The sequence below is a fragment of the Salvelinus sp. IW2-2015 genome, unplaced genomic scaffold (assembly GCF_002910315.2).
Source record: "Salvelinus sp. IW2-2015 unplaced genomic scaffold, ASM291031v2 Un_scaffold1890, whole genome shotgun sequence".
NCBI lineage: Eukaryota > Metazoa > Chordata > Actinopteri > Salmoniformes > Salmonidae > Salvelinus > Salvelinus sp. IW2-2015.
The window spans coordinates 167,909-181,009 of record NW_019943252.1 but is presented as its reverse complement, the minus strand read 5'-3'; the positions used below and the strand labels follow the sequence as shown (position 1 = coordinate 181,009).

Here is a 13,101-nt window from a genome sequence, read left to right as displayed (position 1 = left end):
TGCTGAGAAAACAAGCCATCGAATAGGTCTTAGGGAGTGGTATTAAACTCTGACTCTATGACGAGTCCAGAGCCTTGCTCGCGTTTTCTGTTCTATCCTGATTCATTCAATATCACCACCTGGGTGTCCCCCCAGAAAAAAGCGAGTGGAAACGGGCTTTGAGGTCGAGTGTTGAGTTTGAGGGTTGTAGCTAAAACATATGTTTAATATAATAAAACATTATACTGCATTTCCAGCTTGTTTGAAGCTGGCAGGACCAAAACAGACAAGTAAAGGTCCTCACGTATTGTGCTAGAGCTCTCCCTCCAATGTTACGGGGAAATGGGATTAATGGTGAGTCGTCTAGCACCCTTTAAGTCTATGATAACTTTGTAATGGCTTGAGGTGTGGTTGTTGGTTTTTATTTCTTTGCTGTGAGTTCATGACATCCCTCTGCTTACAGTGTCCTTCAAATGGGACCCTTGCCTGGCGGTTCCTACGCCCTGTGAAGATGCTCAAGATGGATCCCTATCCGGTTGGTGGTTTTTTACCCCTGTAAGATCTCTTCAATTGACCCTTTCCTTGGATTTACCCCTGTAAGATGCTTCAAATGGACCCTTCCTTGGTGTTACGCCCTTAAGATGCTTCCCAAATGGACCCTTCCTTGCGATTTCACCCTCTGTAAGGATGCGTTTCAAATGGAACCCTTCCTTGGTTACCCCTGTAAGGATGTCGTGTCAAATGGACCCTTCCGTTGGTTTACCCCCTTCAAGATTGCCTTCAATATGGACCCTTCCTTGTTTTACCCCTGCTAAATCTCAAATAATCCCATTCCTTGTTTACCCCTGTAAATGCTGCCTTCAAATGGTCCCATCCCTTGCGTTTACCCCTTTAAGTGCCTTCAAATGGGTCCCATCCTTCGTTTTACCCCTGTACATGTGCTTCAAATGGACCCTTCCTTGCGTTTTGGCCCAGATTAGGTCCACTGCATGACTGAGACCCTGTTATCAAGTGCCCATCACATGTTCAGGCATGGGGGGATAGGTGATATGGGTTGGTAATGAATGTGTGTTGCTATATTAGACGTTCGGTCTCATGGAACATCGATTACAGCTAGGACAATCCGATGGACGAATATTCTGCGGTGGGATGCAGGACAGTGTTCAGTAGGCGCTTACATATTGCACAGGTCTGTTCTTTTCTGCGTAAGAGAGAATATACTTCCTCCTCCTGTCTTTTCTCCTGGATGGTCACAACGAGGGTTGTTCCTGAGGTGTACTAAAGATATGAGAACTTTATTTTGTTTTGCAATGAAGGCACCTTACAATTTTCCATAAGGGAAACTCTTTATCCGGTGCTAGTTAGGAAGGGCCAATAGGGAAGCAGAGAGAGAGTTTGTTAAGACACCGCCAATGCACTGACCTCAATCGTATTGTATCATTAATGTGTATTTAGGCTGAGTCTGGGTGTTTCGGTGGCTCGATTCGTATTGTCATGCTGTCTGGCTGTAGTGAGTTGGAAACCATCCCTCGTGAAACCACAACTTCTGGCTGTAGTGAGTTGGAAACCATCCCTAGTGAAACCACAACTTCTGGCTGTAGTGAGTTGGAAACCATCCTAGTAAACCACACTTCTGGCGTAGTGATGGGAAACCATCCCTAGTGAAACCACAACTTCTGGCTGTAGTGAGTTGGAAACCATCCCTAGTGAAACCACAACTTCTGGCTGTAGTGAGTTGGAACCATCCCCGTGAAACCACAACTTCTGCTGTAGTGAGTTGGAAACCATCCCTAGTGAAACCACAACTTCTGGCTGTAGTGAGTGGAAACCATCCCTCGTGAAACCACAACTTCTGGCTGTAGTGAGTGGAAACCATCCCTAGTGAAACCACAACTTCTGGCTGTAGTGAGTGGGAAACCATCCCTAGTGAACACAACTTCTGGCTGTAGTAGTGGAAATGTCACTCTAGTATCTCGACCTGTTGGTTCAGGCCTGTTACATGTCACTGCTAGCATCTTCCTGTGGTTCAGCCTGTTACATTCACTCTAGCATCTCTCCTGTGGTTCAGCCTGTTACATGTCACTCTAGCATACTCTCCTGTGGTTCAGCCTGTTACATGTCACTTAAGCACTCTCCTGTGGTTCAGCCTTTTACATGTCACTCTAGCATCTCTCCTGTGGTTCAGCCTGTTACATGTCATCTGCATCCTCCTGTGGTTCAGCCTGTTACATGTCACTAGCATCTCTCCTGTGTTCAGCCTTTACATGTCACATCTAGCATCTCTCCTCTGTGGTTCAGCCTGTTACATGTCACTCTAGCATCTCTCCTGTGGTTCAGCCTGTTACATGTCACTCTAGCATCTCTCCTGTGGTTCAGCCTGTTACATGTCACTCTAGCATCTCTCTGTGGTTCAGCCCTGTACATTCACTCTAGGATCTCTCCCTGGTGGGTCAGCCTGTTACATGTCACTCTAGCATCTCTCCTGTGGTCAGCCTGTTACATGTCACTCTAGCATCTTCCTGTGGTTCAGCCCTTTACATGTCACTCTAGATCTCTCCTGTGGTTCAGCCTGCTTACATGTCACTCTAGCATCTCTCCTGTGGTTCAGCCTGTTACATGTCACTCTAGCATCTCTCCTGTGGTTCAGCCTGTTACATGTCACTCTAGCATCTCTCCTGTGGTTCAGCCTGTTACATGTCACTCTAGCATCTTCCTGTGGTTCAGCCTGTTACATGTCACTCTAGCATCTCTCCTGTGTTCAGCCTGTTACATGTCACTCTAGCATCTCCCTGTGGTTCAGCCTGTCAGTTGTGGTCCAGGGGTCAACTTGAGAGGTCACTCACTTCACGTGGGCTGTATATCAGGAAGAACGGGGGGAGAGATAACACAAACACTTCCTGATTCACAACATGGGGCGGGGGCTTATTCCGGAGGGGCACAACAACGTTAACATAGAAATACATTGGTTAGAACATCATGACTGTCTGTAATGTGAAATAGGAATGGTAACCAGTCTATACTTCATATCTCTATCTGCAACGGTCTAGTAAAATGGTGCATCCCTGTGACTAAGCCCCTAGAAAGGCTTTGTTTTGTAACTCTGGTGTCTCATGATCCATAATCCTCTAATAGGACTGCATTCAAGCAAACATTGCAGTACAGAAAAAACTTTACATTGGTCTTTTGCCATTAAAAAACTGCATAAATACTGATTAATCAGTCAATGCTAATTGGAAGAAATCAAGTTTGGATTTGATTAAATGGGTTACTGTTATTGGATTTAATGAGATGGTGTATTGCTGGAACAGAAGGAGCTAGTAGGACTTTTCCACAATGTGAAATACCTGCAGTGCGTGTTTGATTGAACTCAGCCCTTGGGTCTACAGCTGCAGCCTGCCACAACACAAATACCATTCAACCCACTCTGACCTACAATGGCCTCAGAAAAACAGCRGRAAAACWTGTAAGACTTTATAAAAATAAGACTTTTGGTTTGAACTGAATGTCATTGCTCCCCGATTGTAATCTGATGATGTTAACATGCCTTCGGACTTTGTACATATTTTGAACATGGCCTTGGTTTTTACATGAGAAAATGTGTCTATAAGTGCTTTATAGGCAAAGCGTTTCGGTACGYTTGTGTTGTTGACAGACCTGGGTTGAAATACTATTTGATATCATTTCAAATAYTTTATCTTGGCTTGATTGAGCTTGACTGGCACAATGGAACCAATAGAATAGTCACAAGGACTGCAAGCCWCGSCCATCAGGCACTCCAGGCAKACTAGACTAGAGCAAACTCTGAACGTTTTTGAAAGATTTCAAGTAGTAATTGAACCCCGGTCTGGTTGTTGAATACAAGTACTATCTGAGCATATTGTATATCTGAGAAGCCAAGATTATAGGTTTTCCTAGTTTTTGTTTTTAGACTTTACAAAACATGTGAGATGTCTTTTTGTTCTTTCTACCAGCTGTGTTATAGCCTAGTGAAGCATTAAACTGTTGTTGTAAGGAAAAGGACCAAGTCAATGGTTATGTACCAAATGGTACCCTATTCCTTACAAGTGACACTTCTTTTGACCAGAGCTCTATGGGCCCTGGTTCAAAGTAGTGCACTACGGTACATAGGGAATAGGGTGCCATTTGGGATGCAGTTATTATTATTGCTTTTTGGGAAAAGCAAACTGTAGTTATTATGGAGTGTCCTATGTAGGTTAGGTTGTGCTGTTGTTGATGTGTGTGTACAATCGGGTTTCCCTTTTCATTTATCAAGAGTCAAGAACAAGGAAATGTTCTTCTTTTTTTTAAACAGTGCCTGTTAAATTAAATATTAAAAKATGAATGCTTTTGAATTACAAGACTATCTATACAGTTAGGTTTGACCAAGTTGTTCTCTCACCAATTGACATCAGATGAGGATATAGGATTTAGGATGAGAAGTTTGACCAAATCCAGTTGTGAAGTGTAAAAGAAGCCTGTCTGCTACAACATGTAAAAGGGTTGTTTGTGTCTGATGTAGCTAGTGTTGTCTGACTGACTGACTCAGGAAAGAAGATCCCTGGTTAACAGGTTCCTTCTCTATTCTGGGTTTTCAACAGAGGATCCTGCATATAACCAGTCCCACAGGAGCAATACAACTCTTTGTCTTCGTCCCAAAGGGCAATCTATTCCTTTATATAGAGCACTACTTTCAACTGGTCAAATGTAGTGCACTATGTAGGGACTAGTGTGTTATTTGGGACACGCAGACTTATTATACACTATTTCCTAACTGAATGACACCAAGTTGAGTCATTCATGGAGAATGTTAACATTKTGCATTAGAGCATGTTTTGTTTGTGTTCATTAAAGGAGTAATTCCACTAGTTGTGCTCTCTTCCTCTTCAAACATTTTCCTTTCTCAGGCTTTAGTTAAAACAACTACTTTGTAGACCAATAAACGTGTCATCTTGGAATGTGCCGGTGCTCAATGTGTTTCATTCTGACAGGGCTGAACCACAGTATGGAGCTCTTGACAACGAGCCATCAAGGAAAACAAGGGAGACTGTGTCCTGCCCCTGCCAAGCTGAGAGAGGGAGACAGAAAGAAAGGAGATTGTGTGTGCATAAAATAAGTATGGGAGAGCGAGAGAGTGTGTGTGTGTGCAGTCTGTGTGCATGTGTGAGAAAGAGAGAGAGAGACGAAGGGATGGAGACCGTGTGAGAAGGAGAGATAGGGTAGAGTCCTCTGGTTTGACATTTGACGTCTTGCCTGACAGACACAAATGCCTTTGTCGCAGTCACTGAGTGATTACAGACAGGAAGTTATGCAGTTATGTGGAGGAGCAGTGGAATGGATTAAAGAAGCAGTCAGCAATAACATAGCGGTTAACCCCTCCACTGTTTTGGTAATACACATCTGAGGGATGGAGCTGCAGAAATGTAACCACGCTCAAATTCATAGACCAAGCTATGGATGTAAGGACTGACCATCCATGATATCAAAATGAAAGGACTGACCATCCATGATATCAAAATGAAAGGACTGACCATCCATGATATCAAAATGATCAGTATTTAAATTTTGACTGTTTTGATTTACAATTGCATTGTTTACTAACAATTGAGTAAAACTAGCTGATATTTTAGGTTCTGATGGGTTATGACAGATGAACTCATAAGCTCATTTAGAAGTTATATTCTTCAAAAATCAACGGGTAGTATCATTCATTTAAAAGTACAAAATGGAGTGTACCAGTCACAGATTGCCCCTTTCAAACTGCTTTCCTCAGCCTGGGATGCCTCGGGAGAAACTAAGGGCATGTGTCTGACATAAAACCGTTATTTAATTTTAAAAAATGGTTAAAATKAGGTAAAGGTTAGGGGTTAAGGTAAGGGTCCGTTTTTGTTAATTCGGGCTGTCAATGGAATGCTCAGGATGACTCTCTTGATGGTTTGTTTATGCTCTGTACCGCCCCCTGCTGTTTCTTTAACAAACTGTTACCACTGGAATGTAGGYCTATGTACTGTTCAATAGTAACATTATTATCACATTCCTATTAATAAGATCTAGCACCTTTTTAATCTACTTAAAATTATATTTATTTATTTTTTATGATTTCAAGATGTCTTTTTATAGATGTGATTTTGTAGCGGTAGGTAGCCTAGTGGTTAAGAGTGTTGGGCCAGTAACCAAAAAGTCACTGGTTTGAATCCCTGTACAGACTAGGTGAAAAATCTGTTGATGTACCCTTGAGCAAGGCACTTAACCCTAATTGTCACTGAAACAGTGTCTGCTTCATAATGTAGAAACATCAGCTGTTATATGACTTGACTGATTCTATGATATCCATTGGTAATAATGTGATGTAATCCTAAAAGATTATACAGACGATCTGACATGATTGAACATTACTCAGTAAATCTAATCTGGTTGGAGTGATTGCTCGACCTAATCTGAGTCCCATGAGCACAGATAGCCAGAATGAGTTCTGAGGCTCAGTCAATGACTGTGTAATGCTGCCATAGTAGGCTCCAGAGTTGTGGATGTCAATATTGAATGTGGACTGATGTCTCCCAAATGGCACCCTATTCCCTATATAGCGCACTACCTTTGACCATCTGTGGTCAAAATTWGTGCACTACATAGGGATATGGGTGCTATTTGGGATGCAAAATGACTATGTTGTTATAACAAGGAATACATGACTTGTGGAGCCAAGTCTCATTTTCTGGGAGCTGAGGGCACCTTCAAGAACATAGATGTGCTTAAATGTATTTTCTCTCTTCAGCTGAGCGACGCCAGATGACCGGAAAAGGACCCTCATCTCTCTGAGACGTTGACCTTGACAATGTGTNGTGCACTACATAGGGATATGGGTGCTATTTGGGATGCAAAATGACTATGTTGTTATAACAAGGAATACATGACTTGTGGAGCCAAGTCTCATTTTCTGGGAGCTGAGGGCACCTTCAAGAACATAGATGTGCTTAAATGTATTTTCTCTCTTCAGCTGAGCGACGCCAGATGACCGGAAAAGGACCCTCATCTCTCTGAGACGTTGACCTTGACAATGTGTYAGTCAGACACATTAAATGACAAATAGCTTCTTCTATGTGGGTGTCGTTGAGTMCACTTAGCCTACAGAGGCCATGCAKAGCGGKTCTTAWTGGAAGAACATTCTCACTGAATGGATTGGATTCTTATAACCCATGATAATAATATTTATAACTCTGTATCTTTATGCCAGCCCGTCTGTCTGTCTGTGTCTGCCTGTCTGTGTGTCTGTCTGCCTGTCTGTGTCTGCCTGTCTGTCTGTTTCCTTCTTTCTCTATCTCCCTCTCAACTTGAATTACAATATTTCTCATGTTCAGCTGAATAAAATAGATGCAGCATGAGCATCCTTCAATCACAGTCCAGTAGTTGATATGTGACGTTTCTARGTGTGTCTATGAGCACAGCRCAGCTRGAGTAGRCTATAACCTATGTTAACATTATTACAGTATGAAYAAAGGATATGTGGCAATTCCATGTGAGCAGTGATGTGTTCATCACTGGTATATACTCTACACCTACATGCCATGCCAGGAAAGTATAGTTACCTACCCACTTTACCCAGATCTCATGTTTTGTAAATATTGAAGAAAGAAAATGTAAATAAACACTAACTCTAAACAAATAAAAGGAGGATTGTACAAATAAAAGCATTTGGGCTGGCATTACAAGAAGTAACGAATCGGCACAATTGTTTTATTTGTTTGTTATCATGCCAACAGAGTGAAGTGGAGAGATGGTGTAACAGTAGCTTGATAGAGAGAGGCAGTGTAGCTAGCTACATTCCAGGCACCTGCTACGCTAATTATCATAACAGATACTCAAAATCAACATTTTGTTTCGTACATCTTAGTTTATCTGCACGTCCCGGTTGTGAGATGAACATGCCATAGCTACAACATCTGAAGGTAAGAGGGAAATAGCTAGCCAAGTAGCTATTAGCGAGCTAGTTCTTAGCTCTGGTCCTGGGCATTACGTGTGGCATTATGCAGCAAGAGCCTTCTTCAATGGCCTGAATCTTTCAATTCATCCATCAATGATTTTTTCCCAGACGATGTTGTTTATTGACTGGCTTCAATATAGCTACTTTAAGTAAATATGTTGCTGAAGTRCTGACGAAGTGCTATATCTACCGCCACACTAGCTCATGCGAATGCGCTGGATCTGCAATATGGGCTGCATCCGACGTAGGCCCTTGGACCAGAGGTAGTTAAAGCAAACATTTCTGGTGTTTTCAAAAGCAAATACKTTTGTCTCATTTATGCTCACAGTTAACTGGCTAACGTTAACTATTAAGATCTACGTATMTAGTTTACTAGCTAGATATCTAATCACAGCATTAGTTAGCCTGCCAGTTTAAGACACCTGCCTAATCTCAAATGGGTCTGTTGTTGTTTCAAAGCTAGCTAACATTAGTAGCTAGCAAGAATGTATTTGTTTCTCAACAAGTTCGATAGTTACATATTTTCTCATCGTGACCTTTTTCTCATAGCTCAGGGTTGTCATCTCACTGTCAACAGACATCAACTTCATTTCCCACTACTACAGGGTATCAAAGTCAAGTGGTTTATCTAGCTAGTTAGAACAACACTAGCCCGTAATGACTCTCTGTTCCATTACAGTACATTACACATAAGAGTCATTGAAGAAAGACGTCTTCTGTAGGGGGACGTTTTGTTAATAAGAGCCCTGACCCTCGGGCTGGACATTAACACGCATTGCTTGCGGTATGGTTTTGGTTTTACCTTTCATATCGGCGAGAAATCATGTTAAATTGATACACACCTTTAATAGGGTTAGTGTTCCAACGGACATTTCTGCATGTTACTGCAAATGAGCTACCTAGTGTAAGCGTAACTCGGGAAGTGTAGCAGAAGTGTAGTTTTGTTGGATGGAGGCCGAGGCGCCCATAGCTGTACAGATCTGTGCTAAACTGCTAGTGTTTTTTACATTTCTTTAAGGGATTCTTTCTCGCTGATGAAAGATTGACGTTTCTAAACGTTAAAACACAGAGTTGGGATTGTAGTTCACATTTTCCATTGACGTAAATGTATATTCAGTGCAGTGCAGTGGTCAATAGTAGTGCACTATATAGGGAATAGGGTGCCATTTGAGACACAATCTGTTTATGTAGGTGCAGCAGCAGCCCTCACCCTCCCTATCTGTGAGCTGACTAGCGGAGCTCAATGGTGCTGCTGGATACAATTCCCTGGATCAGTTTACACTGGCTGACTGACTGACTGGCTCGTTGACAGACTGGCTGACTGGTGGTGTTGTGTAGGCTTTGTCCGTCCTGGCTACTGTTTCCACTCCAATAGCCTCAACAACAAGAAAACAACTAAGACGGAGGTACAGAGTAGGCCTTTTGAGCCGAGAATAACTGATATTACAGGCAAGCAAGAGACTAAATAATAATTGTTAACTTTGAGGTTATTTAACAGATTCTTATTGAATTGGCTCACGTAATGGGGAAAGTGTGTTTGTGTACTGTAAGATGCAGCTAGTCTATCAGTGAGGAGTTAAGTAGGTAGCTAGTTAGACCTGCGTTATAGATTACCCCGGGACCTTGATCTCTCTGCCATTCTCTCCTTGTCCCAAATGGCACCCTCGGGCTCACCCTGGTCAGAAGTAGTGCACTAGGGAATAAGGCACCATTTGTGATGCTCCCTCTGGCCTTGAAGGTCCTCTACCCTTCTTTCGAAGTGTGCAGTCATACACTCCCCTTACTGAGTAAACAGTTTCCGTTGCAAAACGTTTTGAAACAAGCCAAACTTTTTGCTATGGTCTGCGACTAATGAATACACCCCAGGTTAGTCCATCCTTAATGCACAACAAATAACACGTTGGCAAGCTTTACTCCCGATAAGGCCTGAAACAGTCTTGATTTAACATGTTGCTTACTGGGCTGTTAATATCTGCTACTTAGTAATAATATAATATAGCCTAATAATATATTCCATTTAGCAGACTATCCATAGTGGCTTCAAGTAGTCCGTGCATACATTCTCATATGGGTAACCCCAGTGGGAACCTACAACCCTGGTGTTATCTAGGACCACTTCAGCCTATAAAACACCCATTCCTCTGAGGGATAAGACTGAACATAGTCCAATCTCAGAGTTAACAACCAAATCTCGCTGCTGCTGTTTTGTGTGCCAAACATATTTGTGTTTGCAGTTCCTGTTTAGTGAGAGCACAAAGTCACGCATGGGGAAGTCAATGACACACAGGCTGCATTCAAAATGGCATCCTGTTCACCTATATAGTGCACTACTTTTGACCACGGTCCACATAATAGTGCACTTGGGTGTGCTCGGTGCTCAATGTGTTTCATTCTGACAAGGGCTGAAACCACAGTAGAGCTCTTGACAACGAGCCATCAGGAACACCAAGGGAGTCTGTGTCCTTGCCCCTGCCAAGCTTGAGAGAGGGAGGAGGAAAGGAAGGAGGATTGTCTGTGTGTGCATAAAATAAGTATGGGAGAGCGAGAGAGTGTGGTGTGCAGTCTGTGTGCAGTCTGTGTGCAGTCCTGTGTTCAGTGTGTGTCAGTCTGTGTGCATGTGTCCTGAAAGAGAGAGAGAGAGACGAAGGGATGGAGACCGTGTGAGAAGGAGTGATAAGGGTAGAGTCCGCTGGTTTGACATTTGAACGTCTTGCCTGACAGACACAAATGCCTTTGGTCTGCAGTCACTGACTGGATTACAGACAGGAAAGTTAATGCAGTTATGTGGAGGGAGCAGTGGAATGGATTAAGAAGCAATCAGCAAATAAACATAGCGGTTACCCCTCCACTGTTTTGTGGTATACACCATCTGGGGGATGGAGCTGGCAGAAATTAAACCACGCCTCAAATTCATAGACCAAGCTACTGGATGTAAGGACTGACCCATCCATGATATCAAAATGAAGGACTGACCATCCATGATATCAAAATGATCAGTATTTACATTTTGACTGTTTTTGATTTACAATGCATTGTTTTACTAACATTGAGAGTAAAAACTAGCTGATATTTTAGGTTCTGATGGGTTTATGACAGATATGCCTCAAAGCTCATTTAAGAAGTTATATTCTTCAAGAATCAACGAGTATATCATTAATTAAAAGTCCAAAATGGAGTGTACCAATCACACAGATTGCCCCTTTCAAACTGCTTTCCTCAGCCTGGGATGCCTCGGGAAAACTAAGGGCATGTGTCTGAAATAAAACCGTTATTTCATTTTTTTAAATGGTTTAAAATGAGGTAAAGGTTAGGGGTTGAGGTTGGGGTTAAGGTAAGGGTCCGTTTTTTTGTTAAATCGGGCTGTCAATGGAATGCTCAGGATGACTCTTGATGGTTTGTTTATGCTCTGTACCGCCCCCTGCTGTTTCTTTAACAAACTGTTACCTGGAATGTAGGTCTATGTACTGTTCAATAGTAACATTATTATCACATTCCTATTATAACATCTTAGCACCTTTTTAATCTACTTAAAATTATATTTATTTATTTTTTATGATTTCAAGATGTCTTTTTATAGATGTGATTTTGTAGCCGGTAGGTAGCCTAGTGGGTTAAGAGTGTTTGGGCCAGTAACCAAAAAGTCACTGGTTGAATCCCTGTACAGTAGGGATGAAAAATTTGTTGTGCCCTTGAGCAAGGCACTTAACCCTAATTGTCACTGAAACAGTGTCTGCTCATAATGTAGAACATCAGCTTTATATGACTTGACTGATTCTGTGATATCCATTAGGTAATAATTGATGGTAATCCTAAAGATTATACAGACAATCTTGAATGATGAACATTTCGGGTCTATCTGGTTGGAGTTGATCCACCTAATCTGAGTCCCATGAGCACAGGATAGCCAGAATGAGTTCTGAGGCTCAGTCAATTGACTGTTTTAGCTGCCATAGCCACTCCCGAGTTGTGGATGTCAATATTGAATGTGGACTGATGGTGATGTCTCCCAAATGGCACCCTATTCCCTATATAGCGCACTACCTTTGACCATCTGTGGTCAAAATTAGTGCACTAACTAGGATATGGGTGCTTTTGGGATGCAAAATGACTATGTTGTTATAACAAGGAATACATGACTTTGTGGAGCCAAGTCTCATTTTTCTGGGAGCTGAGGGCACCTTCAAGAACATAGATGTGCTTAAATGTATTTTCTCTCTTCAGCTGAGCGACGCCAGATGACCGGAAAAGGACCCTCATCTCTCTGAGACGTTGACCTTGACAATGTGTCAGTCAGACACATTAAATGAACAAATAGCTTCTTCTATGTGGGTTGTCGTTGAGTACACTTAGCCTACAGAGGCCATGCATAGCGGTTCTTAATGGAAGAACATTCTCACTGAATGGATTGGATTCTTATAACCCATGATAATAATATTTATAACTCTGTATCTTTATGCCAGCCCGTCTGTCTGTCTGTCTGTCTTTCTGTGTCTGCCTGTCTGTGTGTCTGTCTGCCTGTCTGTCTGTTTCTTTCTTTCTCTATCTCCTCTCAACTTGAATTACAATATTTCTCATGTTCAGCTGAATAAAATAGATGCAGCATGAGCATCCTTCAATCACAGTCCAGTAGTTGATATGTGACGTTTCTAAGTGTGTCTATGAGCACAGCGCAGCTAGAGTAGACTATAAACCTATGTTAACATTATTACAGTATGAATAAAGGATATGTGGCAATTCCATGTGAGCAGTGATGTGTTCATCACTGGTATAATACTCTACACCTACATGCCATGCCAGGAAAGTATAGTTACCTACCCACTTTACCCAGATCTCATGTTTTGTAAATATTGAAGAAAGAAAATGTAAATAAACACTAACTCTAACAAATAAAAGGAGGATTGTACAAATAAAAGCATTTGGGCTGGCATTACAAGAAGTAACGAATCGGCACAATTGTTTTATTTGTTTGTTATCATGCCAACAGAGTGAAGTGGAGAGATGGTGTAACAGTAGCTTGATAGAGAGAGGCAGTGTAGCCAGCTACATTCCAGGCACCTGCTACGCTAATTATCATAACAGGTATTTCTAAAAATCAACATTTTGTTTCGTACATCTTAGTTTATCTGCACGTCCCGGTTGTGAGATGA

The 13,101-nt window shown here is 42.0% G+C and overlaps 2 long non-coding RNA genes across 2 annotated transcripts in view; one reads left to right on the top strand and one right to left on the bottom strand.

Moving 5' to 3' along the window:
- Positions 1–1,880: 1,880 nt before the first annotated feature.
- On the bottom strand, positions 1,881–2,614 carry LOC139024796 (uncharacterized). Its single transcript, XR_011476155.1, has 4 exons — positions 2,525–2,614; positions 2,293–2,371; positions 2,111–2,179; positions 1,881–2,071 (listed from the first exon to the last, which is right to left on the bottom strand). It is a non-coding gene; the product is annotated as an uncharacterized lncRNA (long non-coding RNA).
- A 9,535-nt stretch (positions 2,615–12,149) lies between these two features.
- LOC139024795 (uncharacterized) overlaps positions 12,150–13,101 on the top strand; it is an 8,874-nt gene continuing 7,922 nt past the window's right edge. The window contains exon 1 of the long non-coding RNA XR_011476154.1: positions 12,150–13,092. This is a non-coding gene — a long non-coding RNA (uncharacterized lncRNA). The remainder of the gene's footprint in view (positions 13,093–13,101) is intronic.